We start from the raw sequence: 17,844 nt of genomic DNA, 5'->3' as shown, positions 1-17,844 counted from the left end.
CCCCCTCCTCCTTCTTCTTTCTTTGAACTCTTAGGCTATTCTCTCTGGGTAGAGGTAAATGGAATGATGTTTAGGAAACAATGAGTCATACAAATAAGAATAGAACTTTTTTAAAAAGACAGTTTCGGAATCACTGAATGGAAGCAGTATCACTGAACATGTGTATTATGCATTTACAAATATTTCAGGTCTCTCTCAAACATCTACAAATTAGGATCAAAGGGAGAAATCAGGTACTGGAGATGATTGTTTTGGAAAGGAATTTGAGCAGGAAAATGAAATCGAGAAGCAGCTTGACTTGTCTTTGCAGTGAAATTAAGTTACTGTTTCTAGTCTTGCTCCAGCTTGTTTCTTCCCTTGCTCTTTAACGTAACCTGATTGTGCTGAACCTTTTTGGCAACATGCCTGAAGAATTAGGTTTAGATAAACATGAAAGAATACTACCATCATTCCCGGAGCTGGACTAAATGAACGTACAGAGTGAAAAACTTCTTGGAACTCTTCTGCTGAAATTTGGTAACTCAAGGTCAGGGAAAATTACTGAGTAAAGAAACAAAGATTACACAGATGAAAAAGAGTTATTCAGAAAAGGAGAGGCAGGAAAGATACTCCACTGAGAGGCAACAGCAAACACACAGCCTCGTGGAGAGGAGGAATAATAGTCTAGATCAGGGATTGAAGCCAGTGTGGCTACAACCAAGAAACTCAGGAGATGAGCCGAGTTTGAGGAGGGTGGGGAAGGAGGCAGGCAATAGCTCAAGCAGGGAGATAATAGCATGACAATTACATTTGAAAACTAAATAAATTAATCATTCCATCCAAAGTCAAGAGCACAAATTAGGAAAGAGCAATGTGTCCAAATGTAGCAGCAGGAAGCTGTTACTATAATCAAGGAAGGGCACTGGCAGTTCACCTGGAGATGAAGAAAAATGGTGGACTTTGGGTGAGATTTATGAAGGTAAAATTTTTAAAGCTTGTGCTGATTTAGATATAGGCTGTGAGAGGGAGAGTAATATAAAAGATAAGCCCTACATTTCTTTTTGATTATTTGGACTACTGACTATATCATTCATTGACAGAGGAATATTGAAATAACAATTTTGGAAGGGGAAAATAAAAATTAAAAATCTGGATAGAAAATTTTATTCAATAAAAGAAAGTGCTGGAAGCCAATCTCCGACCTCTTTTTTTTTTTTTTTTTTTTGTGGTACGCGGGCCTCTCACTGCTGTGGCCTCTCCCGTTGCGGAGCACAGGCTCCGAACGTGCAGGCTCAACGGCCATGGCTCATGGGCCCAGCCGCTCCACGGCATGTGAGATCTTCCCGGACCGGGTCACGAACCCATGTCCCCTGCATTGGCAGGTGGACTCTCAACCACTGTGCCACCAGGGAAGCCCCCGACCTCTTTTTAATCTTTTTGTTTGTTTGTTTTAGCTAGGCAGTCATGACATAGCCGCAATGATGCTACAGAAAACTATGCTCATTATACATAGACAAAATAATGTTCACTTACTGTGTTTCCTCATTCTTTTTTTTATTTTAACATTATTTTTTAAAAATTAGGATGCATCTAACACTAGATAATCAACATTATAATCAGTAATTTCTCCATAGTATTTTTCTCTTTTTCTGTTATCTTTTGTCCCTGAAAAGATGTTCTTATGGATGTCTTATTGTAGGATATACGGCAATTGGGAACCAAGAAAATTATTTACTAATTTATTTGAATAATGAGGGGTTGATCATAGACATCACCAAATACATTTGCTTAGGTAGTGTCTTAAAGAAGAAATTTAATAGTAGTATGTCTGTGTGTTAAAGAAAATATGTTATTTTAAGCTAAGACTATATTTGTGGAAGTTTAAAAACTACTCATACGTTCATTATTATATGGTATATTGGGGAATGTTTTAAAATATTTTAATCACAAGAAAATATATCTATTTTTTCTTGCTGTTTAGACAATGTTCAGCTCATTTAAAAAATATTTTGTTAAGTAATATTTTCTCCAAAGGACAGGATTAACACAGTTCTGCTAAGATTATTCTGATGTAGAGGTGATGGCAGCAATAGTCAATGCCTTCCTTTCCTGTGGTCAGAGCACTTTTGGTTTTATACAACTATTTGATTTAATAAGATTGACTTATGTATATATGGATGTACTGTGTGTCAGGCACCAGCGTAAGTATTTTCCTTAAATTATTTAATAAACAGCATCCCCATTTTACAGATAAGGAAACTGAGACAAAGAGAAGGTATGTAAGGGATACCTTCCATTTTTATGTAAGAGATAAGGAAAATTTCCTGTTCATGCACATTACTTTTCAAGATATACATTAGTTTCAATGTATACTGATATTTTTTTTCCAAACTCAGTAATTTTCAGGATATTCTTGAGCAGGTTCCCCACTTCAACAAATAATTCCCCTCTCTCACCTATACCTTTTCTGAACCTGTTCATAGCCTTACCAGCATCCATCAGTCACAGTAGAAGAGTGTCCAACAGCTGACCCTTCCTCTTGTGTTAAGACATACAGGAACCTACGTGCTCCAGTCTTGCCATCCCAATATAACTTCAGCCTCTTCCAGTGACATCTCAAACGGACCCATTTTAAAACAGAGACAAAAACAAATGAAATGAAGTATTAGCTTTTAATCTATATCCTCTAGCTACTTATTATCCAATCTCTCTGATCCCTTGAGTCTCTAACCTCTTTATTTATAGTTCTCAAGTTTCTAATGTTCCATTAGTGTTGGAAATTGTTTCAATCTGGCTTCCTCCTTTAGCATTTAACACTTGCTCTGAGATTGTTTCCAAATTCCATGAGAATTTCACTCCTTATTTTACTCTTCCTCTCTGTAACATTTGCCTTTGAAGGTTCCTTCCTCTCTCCTGAAAGTCATCTGACCTTTTCCCCACATTCTCTGCTGTAATCCAATGTGTCATTGTTACTTTCTGCAATGGCTTTTTAACTAGTCTCCCTTCCATTAAACACACGCCCTCTGGTCATTTCTCCCCAAAGCTGCCAGAAAGTGCTGTCTGAGCCAGGTATCTAATAGTGTATCCTGTGCATTTGAAAGTCGTTGGAAGACATTTTACCACTTTTAGTTTAGAAGGAAAGCAATAGTACCAGGTTTTATTTTTCAAAGATGGTATGTGACCGAAAGTGGAGGTGAGGCTGCTTGCCACTCAAAAGCCATTAAAGAGGCAAGTTGGTGGAAAGGAAAGTTTGCTTTATTGGGCATGAAGGCAATAGGGTGGGGGAAGAGGAGGGCGGATTCCTGTCCAGAGGCCAACTCCCTCACCTCCGACAATCAGGGGGCAGGAGTTTTTATAGGCAGAGGGAGGGGGCTCATGCAGAAACAGCACGGTCAGCTCTGACAGTCATCTTGAAATTGGTCATCGGTGATCTGATCAGTGTCATCTTGATTAAGTGCAGTTAATCTTCAGTTCCAGGGTCAGTTTGTTCCCATTTCTTTGTGCCCAGTTCTCAGAACTGTGGCATCTTATGTCATGGCTACAGGCTGGTCATCATGTAGTTAACTTCTTCCATCTGGTGGGAATGTTAGTATCTACAAAACAGCTCACAGGATATGGCTCAGGATATTATTTATAGCCCTTGAGAAGGAGCTAGAGGTCCTTGACTATGCTTAATGACTAAACTATTATTATTTGGTCTCCTTTGACTGTTTTTCTTAGTTTCTGTATTTTCTCACTTCTCTGACTAAACTTATTCTTTGGCTAAAGCTTTTCCACAGACAAAAGGCAAGAGGAGGACAGGAGGGGTAAGGACCATAGGACCCTGTTATGTTTCGGTTATGGGAAAATATCCCTTTTATATGCTCTTCTTATAATGCGTTTTACACATTTATACATTGAGAGACAGTCAAATTTTCCTTCTTGTGCATATAGACTGGATTTATTGACTAACTTCTAATGAATAGCATGTGACAAAAGTAACAGTGCATGACTTCTAAGGCTGGGTAATAAAAGGCAATGCCCATCATTTGAACCCAGCGTCTACCTGTAGGGGTTCTGATCAGAGTCCTAACTGTGGTCTCAGTTGACTGCCCACATCAACTGCCCAATACCTGAGTGTAGAGCCTTCAGGTGATTCTGATGATGCCAAGTGGGGCAGAGATGAGTTGTGCCTGCTTAGCCCTGTCCAAATCGCAGATTCATCAAGACAAATGTTCTCATTGTTTTAAGCCACTAAGCTGTGTGGTTTTTCTTGCTTAGACAGTAATAAACAAAACAAATATTTTTATTTTTTTTAATTTAGCCTAATCCACCACTATCTAATGCATCCTTAGCTCAAATATATTAAACGATCTGAAATTCCCTATAGATAACCTTGTTTTTTCAGATTCGAAGGTTTTTGCAAATTATATTCGGTTATTCCTGGAATACCTCCCAACCATGCCACTTTTTTGAGTGGAGCTATTATTTACAGCTAAATTCATGACACTTCTTCTAAGTGGTTTCTCATTACTCCTTGTTTGCATTAGAATTCCATTCTTTATTTTGCCTTAGAATCATAGATAATGCTATATAGATGTTGGATTAATGTAGGAATAAATTAATAAGCTGTAGATACATTTCATTGCAATTAATATACATAATATACCAAGATATAATAAAAAATGATGAGAGAAATGTCTTTGCTACCCTTCTAGTAAAAGTCAACCTCAGGTACTAATGTTAATTTCAGAAGCTTTAATTTGAGCTGACAATAGCAAATAGCATTAGTAGCGTTAGTTCTGCTGTGTTTGTGTTTCCTACCCTTTGGGGAAACACACTTGTTTGATGATCCCATCCATGAAATGTAATCGTATCATTTCAGACACCTAGGAAGTAGCGACAGTACTGGCATTTTATTGTTGCTTTTGACTTGTATGAAAAAGTAAACCATCTCCTTGAGGCTTTTTGATGTGTAGAAATGTTCTTCACCCAGATTTGACTTATGGGTAGAGATCTTGCTTTGTAACCCTAATCTCTACACAGTTGGTCTGTTCTGTCAGTGCTTTCATTATCTCTCACCCCGCCTCCACTTCTCTGACCTTATCTCCTCTCCCCATGTGGTCATCTCCAATCACACTCTTTTGAGACTATTCCACTCTTCCACTTTCTATCTTCGATCTCCTAGGAGTCCATACCCTCTGGGTCTACCTGTGGCAAATTGTTCTGCTTCCTTTAACCATGACAGATACTTCACAGGGAGCCAGGAAAGAGCTATATGGTTCTAACATTCACAGCTGATCTATGAATTTCAAATTAATTGACATTATGCTTCAGTGATACTTTCTATCACTTTTTTCCTCAGTAAAAGAGATATCAGTCAGGTAATCACAATTGTATGGTGATATAGTATTTTCTTTGGGTATCACAGAAAAAAATGTACACAGTTTATGGATTCATTACTACATCTGAATCCAAAGTCTTAAATTTCATCTTTATGGAGTGGCAAATTGTAGGAAGAAAAGATAAAGAAAATGTTGAGTAAAGTTGTGAATAATGAGAGGTTAGATTTCTGCATAACATTTTTATTGAGAACATTCTTATGTTTATTTGATATATAAATGATTAAATAAAACAGTATTTTATAATCATGTTTAGTTATTTTTCTCATAAGCATGAGTCCGAATTTGGGGTGCATGATAATTTATAAATTTGGCCACAGTTAATACACAGCTATCAAACTTATAGAATGTGAAAAAACCTTGAAATACTATTGGGTAAATTCCTTCGCAAACATAACAAAAGTATGATCCCCAAAATAAGTATTCTGGTCCCATATCTTAAAGTTCTTTTTATTTTCACTTTATATTTCATTTGTTGGGGTTAGCCACAAGTGTGGTATCTAGAAATGATCATGTCCATGCAATAAATTGAAAATAGACTTTTCAGCATGTATTTATGCACAAGTACACTTTGTGTAAAATGAGAAAGGGCCATGGAGGTTGCAGACACATAATTTTCTCTCTGATTTGAAATATACCCTGAAGTTGTTCAAGAAGTCTGAAAATACTCCTGGGAGTCTCTTGGTATTTAGAGTTTGAAATATTAATGATTAAAAATAAACCAAAATTGGAAAATGAGATATTCCTGATATTAAAATGACCTATCTTACAAAAGGTGGATTATCAAGTTTAAGCTCTTGGGGCTTCCTGTAAAGATGCTGAATTTTTCATGGACCCATGCAAGATTTGTTCATTTAAATGTGAGGCATATATCTGCCCTCATACCCCTGTGCATTTGTTTAGAACTGAAGCTTACATGTAATTTTTGCCCCTTGTAACTATTCATTTCTATAATAAAATAATGCACTAGATACTAAAACACTTATAGAAATTTTTCAGTCATAGTGTTTATTAATATGGAGGAAAGCTATAGTTCAAGTTCGCCAAAATTTCCTTTAGGCCAGTGTGAATGGGTTGGTTGAACCTGATGTACTGTGATGTGAAGAATTAGGAAGTTTTTCTTAGTCTGAATTAACACTGTAGTCACTTAGATTAACAATTCTAGGATAAGAGAAGAACTAGCTGTGTGTTTACTGGTCAGTTGCTAACCCTATCAGGGTGTAGGTAATTTTCCCCCTAGTTTTGATTCTGGCACTAACCACTAAATTTCATTGAATAAGTCATATAAACTCTCTAGACCTATTTACATCCCCGGGGACTGTTCTGAATCAATATCGATAGTCTTTTTAGCATTAAAAGCATATACATCTTAGATTCTTAACTGTGGATAACCCTAGGCATGCCTTAACTTTAGTCCAGAAATTTATTTATATAATTGAGATGATTGATATGATTACATCATACAGCTTAATAACTCTACTACAGGCTTTGGAATATGAAAAACTACCCTTCTATTACTTTATAACAACGTCAACCTTATTAAATAAAAATGAGACTCATTCTTTTGAAGAATACAAAAAAAATAGGATAAATTTATGCAAAGTTTTATAAGTAAACAATATTTCTAATAAATAGATACATGCAGTTTCATTTTGAAGTAATTTTAGTTGAAAACCTGTCATATGTCATTATCAAAGTCAGATTCATAACTCCTTATTGAGATCATGCATCTTAAGGGTATTTTATGGAGCACAGTTAATAATCACTTCCTAAGGAATTGTGTGTTTAGCTGAAATGCAGATTTTGTTTTAATAAAAATAAAATGTTGACTCTTGGGCATTTCTCTGTGTCCTTTTCAAAGATTCATCTAAAGTGACTTAAGCATTTTATCTTTGAAATAATACCTGGGAGATTGAAATTATACTTCATTTTCAGTACTCTCTTCATTTCCTACTTCATGATTTTCTTCAGAAGTGTGAAACTTGAGTCATTAAAGTAGGGCTGAAATTTCAAAGCATACACTTTGGAATGGGTTTTATCCCTAGTTCTTGTTCAATTACATTCTATTAATTTCTGTAATTTATTTGTTATTCAGATTACCAGACTTTAGAGCTTGATGTTATCTTTATATGGAAAATTGAACAAATTATTTTAGACTATAAAACAGTGTTAAGGCTGGCATTATATCTTACTGATAGATGTTATTTTATCCAATGGCTTATACAGAGTATGTTGTTAACAGACATTTTTACTTGAATTAATTAACACGGAAGTATAATGACAGAACTAGTCCAATGGACTTCAAAAATATGATTCTTCTTTAAAACATAAAATATCCTCTGTGTGATTGATGACACCAAAATGGTGACATAAAAGATTCCTGAATTTCCCTCATCCCATGGAATCACTGATTATACAGGTATACACTGATCAATTCCCTATGAAAGAAATCCAGAAACTAGTTGAGTGATTCCTACATCAGATGACTGAAAAAATGCTTGCATTGAAACAGATAGGAAAAGCTGAGATACATTCTTGCCAAAAACCCCACTTCCAGAATAAAGCCTGAGGACTGGCATTTACTGATGGACAGTTGTCAAAGCCATCTTCATCTTTTATTTGAAAAATAGTCTCCAAAATCATCCAGCTTTCATTCTGGACCCTCTCTATTCATGTTTTCACAGTAGCTAGATTTTAAACTGGAATACATCCATCCTCTTCTCAAACACTTCTATGACTTTTCATCTCTCCAGGACTAAAATCCAAGATCCAAACTATAACCAACAAGGTTCAGCATAGCAATCATCCTGCTCTTTTTCTAACATCTTCTCTAGCACCTCCTCTCACACACTGTGTTCTAGCCACAATGATCTCACTCTAGTTCCTCCAACATAATGACCTACTTCTGCCTCAGGGCCTTTGCATTTACTGTTCCTTCTGCCTAAAGTGCTCTTCTCCATATATTTGCATGTTTTGCACACATGTTGAGTAACTTCCCTTCAACAAACTTGATTTTTTTTTCTTTTGAAATATTCATTACTAGAAAAGCTCTAATAAATTTATGGTAAGAAGGATATTCACTGAACTCACATTTCCATCATTTAGCTGTTCACTTTTCCATATCAGTCCAACTAATTCAAAATACTGTTATGAGTAAATGAAGGGATTATGCATTCTTATGTATTAAACAAAGGATAGAAAGAAAGTTTAAGAGATAAAAATTTGAGAGAGAAAATATTTTGGAGTGCTTCAGTCAAGAAATAAAACAAAGATGAGTAAATCTTAACAGAGGACATTTAATACAGAGAATTATAGGTACTAGACAACTGGAAAAAAACGAAGGAAAAAAAAAAACTAAAACATGCAGCAGGAAGCATCTACCACAGGAGACAAGACTGAAGAGAAAAGGAGAAATGGTTAGACTTATCAAAGTTAGTAGCTCCGCAGAAGGATCCTACAGAGTTGGTGCCCTGTTATTTGTGGAAAGAGCTTTCCCTGGATGTGAATGGAGACTTTGAGAGGCATGATAGCATGGTATGATTGGCTCAGATAGAGCTAAGAGAAGCTGGAGGTTAGAACAAGCCACATTGCTTAGGATATACTCCCTCTGCTGGATATACTTTTGTGCTGGCACAAAAATAAGGAAGAGGTCATTTTATTTCTTGCCAAAGCCCTCTAATGCTCCCAATCATCAGCTAGGAAGCCAGCTGGCTAAAGAGTCAGGAAATGAGGTTTACACATGATACCCAGTCCTAACATCACAGTACAGACTATGGAAGAGTGGATTTAGAGACAAGAGATTAGGGATTATAATATGGACATCTTCATTGTCTGTTCTTTTGGCATGACTATGTTAAGTTAAATAATCAGAAATCTAAGTACCTGAAATTTATTAGTTCTACCCCTTGCTAAAATGAATGCAGAAATTCATGATTGAATATAACAGTCTCAAATTAAAAAAAAAATGAAAGTGGTAGCAGTGGCATTTTAGGATAAATATAAATACCTGCATACATATCTGAGAATCCATGTATAAATGTAATTTGGTAAAATGGTTTACCATCCAGTGGTGTTTAAATATCTTTATAAATATTGGAAGAGCTTTATAATTATTCATATTTGAGCACCCATTCTATACTCTTTGAAATATTCTTCCTGATTTGCTAATATTTAATACAAATGTAGGAAAATACTCACTTTCTGGTTAGGAGTATGATAATTTATAAAAGTAGATACAAATAAAACATATAATGAATGTCAGTGGTGTTACTTTTAGAGCTTATTAAAGAAACGACACTGTTTGATTCATTTTTTATTTTTTAAATAGGTGAGAAAATGTTGGTAAAGACCTTATCACCATACATGTACCCATTAATGACACTAATAACTACAGTTAAACCTCTCCATATATGAAGTAAACACTATGCAAATTTGTAATGAACCACAAAAAAATTAATTCCAGACTCAACATTTTAATTAAGTACAAAAAATTAAATACACAATTTATGCAAATGTCCTATTGTTTGTTTTCTTATTGCAATTCAAAGGCTATAAATTTGGTTGAATTTAAACTATTTATAATATATATTTGTGGATATTTATCACTGTTTTAATTAACCTCATATAACAGATCTTGTAATTGTTCTCATACAAAGCAATTTCTTTTTTTTTTTCCTTTTCCACTATGGATTATTACAGGATATTGAATATAGTTCCATGTACTATAACAGTAAGACCTTGTTGTTTATTCTGTATAGAAAAATTTGCAGATGCTAATCTCAAGCTCCCAATCCATCCCTCTCCCTTGACAACCACAAGTCTGCTCTCTATGTCTGTGAGTCTGTTTCATAGATAAGATCATTTGTGTCATATTAATACAAAGCAATTTAAATCAGAGGGTCTTTACTCTTCTACTATGATTTAGTTGTAGCACAACAAACTCTAGGAAATAGTAGAGAAAATATAATAATTACATAAAATACATTTTTAAAACACTATTTTTATTTTTTTAAATAGTAATTACCAAAATTCAGACCATTAAATATGTGAGAAATTTATTTGTATTTTCTAATTCCAGAATAATGCAACCATTTAACATGTGTAACACCATGCCATTATAGAACTGCTCTGAAATAGAGCATTATAGAACTCTTCCTGGAACGTCTATTCTATTCTATTCTATTCTATTCTATTCTATTCTATTCTATTCTATTCTATTCTATTCTATTCTATTCTATCCTATTCTATTCTATTCTATCCTATCCTATCCTATCTACTATCCTGTCCTATTCTATTCTATTCTATTCTATTCTATTCTTTCCATTGTTTATCTCTTCCTCTTCATTCTTTTCCTACCTCCCTCTCCCCAACATCCATCTCCTCCTCTCTCTCCATCTCCTTCACTTCCTTTTCCATCTCCTCTATTACTTCCTCTCCTTTCCTTCTGTTTTTTTTTTTTTCTTCTTCTGAGTTGATCATAACCTATGGTGTGAAAAATAACTGCCCTAGGGTTATGTTAACAATAATTACTCTAGAAATGTTATTTACCCATCTTCTTACTCATAATGATACAGATTCCACTTAAATACTTCAGTGAATTGGAGTATTTTGTCTCTGTTTTTTTTTGTGTATGGCTTCTAGGTTTTGAGTTTTCTTCTTGTTTATCACAAGCCTGGTGACGTTTAGCTTATCAGTTGTGTGTCTGTAATAAAATATAATTACATGACACTAAATTATATTTTATATTGCATTATTTTTCTTTCTAGTGCTCATTTTTGTGTATATGAAAGTAATATTGGTGAAAACAATCACCGTTCAGTTATCTAAACAAAACATGATAATTTATAGATTTTTTAAATCTCATTTTTAAGTAAACAATATTTATTATTATTATGAGTACCTAAATATGCCAGAAAGAGTGGATGGAGCTCACTCTGGAGTTAAGAGATCTTAGACTGGTATTTGAATTTTTATGAGTAAATGAATTCTCTTGAAATTCACATGTGACTATGCACAGAATAAATAAATGGTTCTGAAGAGCCAAGCGGCAGGACAGGCATAAAGATGCAGATGTAGAGAATGGACTTGAGGACATGGAGAAGGGGAAGGGTAAGCTGGGACAAAGTGAGAAAGTGGCATGGACTTATATATACTACCAAAATAGATAGCTAGTGGGAAGCAGCCCCATCACACAGGGAGATCAGCTCGGTGGTTTGTGACCACCTAGAGGGGTGGAATAGGGAGGGTGGGAGGTAGATGCAAGAGGGAGGAGATATGGGGACATATGTGTATGTATAGCTGATTCACTTTGTTATATGGCAGAAACTAACACACCATTGTAAAGCAATTATACTATAATAAAGATGTTAAAAAAATAAATAAAATAAAATAAAAAAGAATAAGGGGAAGTAATTTTTAAAATTCCTTTAAATAGGTACATGCTACCACATTTTATATTAAGGAAGATAATATATTGACTGTAAGAAGTAGTATTAGGATAGATGTTCTGATATTCTTCTGCAAATGTTGTAGAAGGAAATAGTTTCCTATTAATTGACATGAATCCTAAGGTTTTAGTTAAAGTAAAAAGGAAATTTTTAAAAATGACTACAATTTGTTAGTCTTCTCAGGTATTCTGTGTATCTAATACCTGTTGGCTCCTCACTCTAATATTTGATTGTTTTACTTCCAGACGCAGTAAATTTAATTTATCTTGAAATTATACCTATGCTGGCAATTCTATCTATCTATCCATCTAGATAGATAGATAGATATAGATATAGATATAGATATATAGATATATACATATATTCTTAAAACGTAGTGAATCCTTCAGTCATAATTTCAATTTTAGTATACTTTAACATTTAAATATTAGTATAGTGCATACTGTGAAGGCCTACATAGCATTGATTCACCTCTTCCTCCTTCCTTCCAGAATCTCAGTGTACTCATTATTCTTCTGTCCCCCACAGGGTTCTGTGTCTCAGTGGATGTTTGTCAATGCACATCTCTCAGATTATTTGGTCCAACAGTAATCCTATTTCCTGGAGAGTAATTGGTTTAAGAAAGGGCTTATACCCAATTCCAATCAGTTACTGTTGTTAGGGAAATCTGTTGGGAGTTTACTGAGGAAATATCAGTGCTTGAGAAAGACAGTAAGCTGCAGGAATAAATCACCCCTCTTCTTTCTACAGATATGGGTGCATCTCAGGACTATATAATCACCCTTCCAAAGAATTAACATTTTTACTAATTTTTGAAATTAATGTGCATATTTCTTATGATGACACTAATTGGTACAAAACTCTATATTTATTGCTAGAAATTCTTCTATGTCATTTAGCATTTCACCAAATAATATTTTCTAAAGAAGTTCAAAAAATGTATTTCCTTCCTCAACACCTATATATAATATATAGTTATTTTGAGAAGAAGTATTCTCAGGATCTTGTCTAATGCCTAAAAGTTTTGGCATAACTTGATACCTAAGGCTGCTATGCATTTGGAGTTTGTTAAATAGCCAGGCATTCTTTTTCAAAATGGACAAGATGACCGTCGATGTGCAATTAACTGAAAATATATGTAACAGGGATATTACTGTGGTATTGTATTCCATGAATTTTGTACTCTGTCCAAAACATATATATTCTTCCCAGCACATTTGGAAATAATATGGCCGTTTTGATTTAAAATCATCAAAAGCCTTCTTTCACATCTATTGGATAAAAACATTTTTGATGACATTTCTTACATTAGTCCTTGCAAGGAAAAATCTTCCCAAAACATTTTCTTTCCCACAATCTTCCCTCTTTTCAAAGTAATTCTCATAGTAAGGTCTTCTGCAGCTTCACCTGCTTTAAATCATGGTCTTCTTTTCAGGACTCAAAAATGCTCTTGAGGACTTTGTTTACACTGAGAATTGTTGGAAAAGTTTACAAGTCACGCAAGATTGTTAATTATCTATTTGAATTCTCATAATTATCAAGCCCTGAAAAAAGTTGGATTGTTTGACTAGTACTCCAGCTGCTTCCTCTAAGAAAAGTCAATGTGTTGCACAGATTTTACCAGGAAAAGTCATACAGGTGACAAACGGCAATGTTCGTCAACTGTTAAACACGTGTGAACTCTTTGAGAAGTTCTTCCCATTTGCAGCAGGTGTCTAGCTGTGTTGTGCTTCTTAGAAGCAGAATCTATTTTAAACATCACCTGGAGGGGTTGGTCTGCTCTTGAAGCTCCTTCAGGAGCAGTAGGCATTCAGAACAGGGTCAATCATGAAGGATTCTGGCTCCTTGCCTGAATCTTCTGTTATGTTTAGTTCCATTAGATTCAAATATACAAAACATGCCAGTGAGACGAGAAGGTCAGTCATTCAGAAATTACATTAGCTGTATCTTGGACGTAATTTTTTTCTGTGTCCAAACTATCTATAGTACAAATACCAGAATTAAGGAGAGCAGTGTAATTGACTGTTTGCCATCATATGGGAAAAATATATTAGAATCAAGTCAAAAATTTATATATAATTTATATATAATATATATATATATATATATAATAATAATAAGGGATACCTGGTGTTATAAAGTGTCTGCTCGGCATATTACCTTCACTTTTTTTCTGTTTCTGAGTGAATTCTCTTTCTAAACTATATGCGTACCTTGTCAATATTGTGTTTTGTAAATGGTTTCACACTTAAATTTTCACAAGAGGTGTAAAATGGAAAACATTTGGGGCAAGTCACTTGAAAAGTCAAATCATCAGCATTATTTTATTTACTCAAACTCAATATGTCCCACACTCATTTTTTTCTCTTGTTATTCCTTTATTTTATACTGTCTTCATCCATTCTTTATACCTGCTATCATTTCTTCTAATATAGAAATTTAAACTTTAAAAAATATTGCCCAAATTAATGTTTACAAGAAGAGTTGATTTGAAGGAAGATTTAAACAATAATTTGTTTTATAACTGAAGATATTGATCTGTTTTTGTTTACCATATATACTAATTATCACATGACATGTCATATTATCCTGATGTATTTTGACTTAGTGTAAATGTATATGTTCATTTTCATCTATGAATTGTGAGGTTTTAAATTTTGACAGATTAAAGCAGATTATATAGGATATATGCAAGACGATGACCTAAAATTCAAGTATGTGTAAATAATAACACATCATTTCTGGAGTATGTTCAGAAATTATTGCATATGCTTTCAAGCCATTTTGAATGAATCTTCTTTGCTACATCATGTACTATGCTTGTGTATTTTACCAAGTTTTTGATCGAGTTGTCTGACTTTGTTGATTTGTATGAACTTTTATATAGTAAAAATAAATAAATATAACCTTTTGTGTTTCAAATGGAAAGAAAATATTTTACTTTCATTTATATTTTTAATTTTGATTTTTCTATTGATGTATTTGTCTATGTGTCTCTATGTTTTATGGCATCTGAGTTTTCTGTCTTTCTTAGAAACATGTAGATAGGTTTGAAATATATAGAGATACACACACATGTATGTACACACTCATAGATATATAGATATAGATTCAAGGTGATATAGATATACCTCGCTCTGTATGTGTAATGTTTCTTTGTATTGTTGTTATACTTTATTTTTTTACAAAATAAGTATTATTTAAGGTAATTAAATTAAATATATTACAATAATACTTAAAGATTTTTTTTTCTTTTTGCAGGTAAACAAATGAGTTTTCAAACATACAGGTTTACTTTTTAAAAGGAGAGAAATTAGTAACCGTCACTTTTTACTTTATTTAAAATGTTTCATTTCAGCTTATAAAATTGTAGACATTTGGTGCACTTTCTTTTGTATAAACTAATTAGAATTGATCTTATAAATTTAATAATAAATGCCACTGTTGGGACTATAGATTAACAATTATTTTAACTGATGGAATTTTGTTACTTGGGTTGCATGTCAGTGTACTTACTGGGATTATAGGACAGAAGAATGTCAACCAATTTAATTCCAAGTAAACTTCTGTAAAATATGAGCTACATTTCTGTATGTTGTCTTAAAATTTATAGGCCTTATCTAGTTTTCCTTGTCCCAGTTTATATCATTTACTATCAAAAATATAGCCATGACACTAATAAAATGTTGCTGTTCACGTTGTTCAAAAAATACTGTACCTTAGGAAAGTCTCTCTTTAAAACACCATTCTGACTCTGAAGAATGGCATTTGGTGTTTGATCACTCACATTAATATTGTTTTATTTTTATATCAAACAGTAAAAAGGCAGTAACATTGAATTACTGATGACATTTTTATTAACAAACTGTGACTTGAGATGATGTTTTGAGTTTACTGGACAGGGTACCAAGCTAACAAGTTAGAGTGTTTGAACCATACAGGGGCTTGTACTTGAATAAAATTTCCTTTTAACCCCACCAAGAGGTGCCTAAATACTATCTAAAGTAGACACATACAGAAGGAGATGGATATTTCTTATAGTAGAGCCTCAGTAAATATACATTGAAATACAGATGTAATTACTAGGAGTCCAAGAAAGAAGGAGAAATGGAAAGAGAGAGAGAGAGATGCTGAGAGAGGGAGGGAGAGAGGCTTGTTTCTCAACTATGAAGATAAAGTGTTTCTTTTTTTACAATGTATTAGAATCATCTAGAAATTAAAATAATCATTTTCAGCACAACATTGCAATACAAAAACAATTTCATTAGACACTAAGAAAAACCAGTCATTAAAAATTTGTAATGTTATCTTACTAACCATTCTTTTAGTGTTATTGATGTTCTCCCAAAGGTAAATGCTAGACTCTATGGTTCTCTGTTAATTAGGCAGGGATTGGTAGAAAATAAGGGCATTTATACTTAATGTACTAAATACTTTTATCATTTATAGTTCTTTAAATTTTTATTTTGCCACTGTTTCCAGGAAATGACTTATAGTTCTATGATTTTATAGCTCAAAGTTGCTTTCAGGGTTGTATAGAAAATGATTCCAAATAGATATTTTAAAAATATTATTACATACAGCCCTCTGGGAAATAATTAAAATTCACTAAAAAGGTTTGCTATTGCTTTGAAATCCAAAAAGAACCCCAAAATGATTGGCATATGTTTGTTAAGACAAAATACCAGGCTTTGGCTTCTGGAACACACAGGGCTGAGTCCATGCTGACAGCCTGGGGGCTTCGGGACAATACGGGGTCGAGTCCATGCTAATGGGAGCCAAGTCTCCTCAGGATTTGCTGGGGCTTCAGTTTCGGGACATTGTGGAGTCCAGTTCATGCTGATGGGCGCCCCGTCTCCTCAGGAACTGCTGGAAGGTTGTGTGGATGAAGGAAAAGGTAATCCACAGGACCCAAGACATGGTAGTTTCTAATACACTCTTCCCATGGTACTTCTTAATACCACGTGGACTCCTACAAGGGAAATAAGTATCACAACTTTGGTTGAACTTGGGCTGGCCGTGTGGCTTATAGGGTCTTAGTACTCCTGCTGGGTGTCAGGCCTGTGCCTCTGAGGAGACAGAGCCGAGTTCAGGACGTTGGTCTACAAGAGGCCTCCCAGCTCCATGTAATATCAAACGGAAAAAGCTCTCCCAGAGATCTCCATCTCAATGCTAAGACCCAGCTTCACTCAAAAACCAGCATGCTACAGTGCTGGACACCCCATGCCAAACAACTAACAAGACAGGAAGACAAACCCAGCCATTAGCATAGAGGCTGCCTAAAATCATAATAAGGTCACATACACCCTAAAACACATCACTGGACGCAGTCCTGCCCACCAGAAAGACAAGATCCAGCCTCATCCACCAGAACACAGGGAGCAGTCTCCTCCACCAGGAAGCCTACAAAACCCACTGAACCAACATTACTCATTGGGGGCAAACACGAAAAACAATGGGAACTACGAACCTACAGCCTGTGAAAAAAAGACCCCAAACACATAAAGTTAAGCAAAATGAGAAGACAGAGAAACACACAGCAGATGAAGGAACAAGGTAAAAACCCACCAGACCAAACAAATGAAGAGGAAATAGGTAGTCTACCTGAAAAAGAATTCAAAGTAATGATAGCAAAGATGATCCAAAATATTGGAAATAGAATGGAGAAAATACAAGAAACATTTAACAAGGACCTAAAAGAGCTAAAGAGCAAAGAAACAGTGATGAACAACACAAAAAATGAAATTAAAATTTCTCTAGAAGGAATCAGTAGCAAAATAACTGAGGCAGAAGAAAGGATAAGTGACCTGGAAGATAAAATAGCAGAAATAACTACTGCAGTGCTGAATAAAGAAAAAAGAATGAAAAAAATTGAGGACAGTCTTCAAGACCTCTGGGACAACAATAAAAGCACCAACATTCAAATTATAAGGATCCTACAAGAAGAAGAGAAAAAGAAAGGGACTAAGAAAATATTTGAAAAATTATAGTTGAAAACTTCCCTAATATGGGAAAGGAAGTAGTTAATCAAGTCCAGG

This window comes from Mesoplodon bidens, assembly GCF_964165515.1.
Source record: "Mesoplodon bidens genome assembly, chromosome: 4".
Lineage (NCBI taxonomy): Eukaryota > Metazoa > Chordata > Mammalia > Artiodactyla > Ziphiidae > Mesoplodon > Mesoplodon bidens.
The sequence above is the reverse complement of the archived record's forward strand: the minus strand, read 5'-3'. Positions refer to the sequence as shown.